The sequence below is a fragment of the Pristiophorus japonicus genome, chromosome 5 (genome assembly GCF_044704955.1).
Source record: "Pristiophorus japonicus isolate sPriJap1 chromosome 5, sPriJap1.hap1, whole genome shotgun sequence".
NCBI classification, from domain to species: Eukaryota; Metazoa; Chordata; class Chondrichthyes; family Pristiophoridae; genus Pristiophorus; species Pristiophorus japonicus.
Genome location: NC_091981.1, coordinates 7,660,040 through 7,662,772, shown reverse-complemented (window position 1 = coordinate 7,662,772; position 2,733 = coordinate 7,660,040). Strand labels below are relative to the sequence as shown.

At 49.9% G+C, this 2,733-nt stretch overlaps 1 pseudogene; it reads left to right on the top strand.

Moving 5' to 3' along the window:
- Positions 1-356: 356 nt before the first annotated feature.
- On the top strand, positions 357-594 carry LOC139264847 (U2 spliceosomal RNA; annotated as a pseudogene).
- The last annotated feature ends 2,139 nt before the right edge of the window (positions 595-2,733 follow it).

The following is a 2,733-nucleotide window of genomic DNA, read 5'->3' as shown; positions in this document are numbered from 1 at the left end:
TGACTGCACTCCAAAAGTACTTCAGTGGCTGTAAAATGCTTTGGGACGTGCGGTGGTCGTGAAAGGCGCTATATAAATGCAAGTCTTCCTCCTTTCTTACTCAGGCTAGTGCCACCATGTACTGACCTTTCCCCACCCACCTACCACATGTAAGTGCTGGTGTGGGGCTGGGACTCGGGGTTCCCGATGCAGTTTGCGACTATATTCCTTGAGAGAGGTTTGTGGGAGGCGAGGCTCAACAGCGGCAATGGGCCAAACGTTGTAAATGGGGGGAGACAGCTTAGTTGAGGCCTTGGGGTGGAACTTTGTTTTTATTCGTTCCTGGGATGTGGGCGTCGCTGGCAAGGCCGGCATTTATCGCTTCTCGGCCTTTTGGCTAAGATCATGCGTAACTGACCTGACAGGGGAGTAACCATGACCCCAACGTGGTTCTCCCTGGATCAGGAAGGTGATTCTCCTATGCTTTTTGGAAATAGGAGGTGGGTGGGGTGGCTTGACCCATCCACCTCCACGGAGGTGTGTGGGGGGCCTGACCCATCCACCTCCATGGCACGAACCTGGTATTGCAGTACTTCCAGGAACGGTGCAGTGGCTCTAGGCCTTTTGGCTAAGAGCATTGGCGCAGAGTGATCCTTGATGTGTGCAAGGTGACCTCTGGCGTTTGTGATTTGACAAAGAATTGGAAAGATTGGCAACGAATAAAAAAAAAAAAAAAAAATTATTGCCCATCCCTAATTGCCCCTTGAGAAGGTGGTGGTGAGCCGCCTTCTTGAACCGCTGCAGTCCGTGTGATGAAGGTGCTCCCACAGTGCTGTTAGGGAGGGAGTTCCAGGATTGTGACCCAGCGACGATGAAGGAACGGCCGATATATTTCCAAGTCAGGATGGCATATGAAATGGGGCGGAACGTGGAGGTGGTGGTGTTCCCATGCGCCTGCTGCCCTTGTCCTTCTAGGTGGAAGAGGTCGCGGGTTTGGGAGGTGCTGCCGAAGAAGCCTTGGTTTTTGTAATGACCAGGGGGAACATGAATGCTTATCCCGTCCTCCATAAAATGTTTCCTCCCCACCTGATGAAGATTGACTCGCACCTTTCATGTTTGCCTCGTCTGCAACTTCCAAACTCCACTTTGGCTCTGTGAGGAAGCCACCAGATTTCATGCCCCTTCTCCCTGCAATCGATGGGCTGCCTATGAAGTCTGGTTAAGTAATTGCAGCTCTTATGGATTCATTTGGACTTGCTGTGACCACAACAAACAGGGCCTTGGTGAGACCACATCTGGAGTACTGTACACAGTTTTGGTCTCCTTATCTAAGGAAGGATATACGTGCCTTGGAGGCAGTACACATCATCATAGGCGGTCCCTCAAAACGAGGATGACTTGCTTCCATGCCAAAAAAGGATGAGGTCACAGGTGTTTCAATGAATGTCCTGAACTACATCCTGAAGGGTGGAAGATGCCTGTGCGTGGATTTTTTTAACATGGGGTGGCCGTTGCACACCAGCCACCACACGGGCTTGACAGAGCTGGGTCTTGGTCCAGTGGCAAGGGTTAACCAAGATGACTGGAGACCAGCTCTGCTGCACGGACCTAGTGCGCTCACATATCGCAGTGTGGGCTGGGCCCCGTGCTGCCCCCTGGGCCCCTGGCTCCGAACTCTCGCCTGTCCTGGGCCCCGATCACGTCCCTCCACAGTCTCTCGCCGCTCCTGCTGTACCTGCCCACGCTCCAATCACCGACCTGGACCTTGCTGACGTCACTCTTCGCTGCCGTCGCCCTCCTGCACCAGCTCGCGCTGCTCCCTGGAACGTATATTCACCAGATTGATTCCTAGGATGAGAGGGTTGTCCTATGAGGAGAGATTGAGTAGACTGGGCCTGTAATCTCTGGAGTTTAGAAGAATGAGAGGGGATCTCATTGAAACATGCAAGATCCTGAGGGGGATTGACAGGGTACATGTTGAGAAGCTGTTTCCCCCGGGCTGGAGAGTCTAGAACCAGGGGTCACAGTCTCAGGATAAGGGGTCAGCCATTTAGGACTGAGATGAGGAGGAATTTCTTCACTCAGAGGCTGGTGAATCTTTGGAATTCTCTGCCCCAGAGGGCTGTGGAGGACGGGTCGTTGAGTATATTCAAGCCTGAGATCGATAGACTCTTGGAGTCTAGTGGAATCAAGAGATATGGGGATCGGTCGGGAAAGCGGAGTTGAGGTCGAAGATCAGCCGTGATCTCATTGAATGGCGGAGCAGTCTCGAGGGGCCCTGTGGCCTACTCTTGCTGCTAAATCCTATGTTCTTAAGCGTCTATTTGACACTGTCAATTTAATTCCCTGTTGCCCGGTTTTATTATTTCCAAAGTAAGTATTTTAGCACTTTGCCGTCAACTTTAGTCCATGGTAGCTGAATTATGTACAGCTTTCAGAGTGACTTCTTTTGTGATTGGCAAGTCTGGTTTGAATTTGTAACAGACTATATGTATCTTTGAATATGTTAGTGCTGTTGACTGATGCTTGCCGTGCTTCACTGGGTGAATAAATGAATGATTAAAAAGCCCTTCATTGGACATGAAAAATGTGTTTCCACATCGACAACGTATCTTTTGTATTATTTAGTTATCTTTAAATGTTATCTTTGAAAGGAGCTTGGCAGCATTGGCGGTCAGGTTAAGAGATATATCGTATTTGTCAGGTTTATATTTATGATATATTGTTTATGTGTTGGGATGAAGTTCAAATACT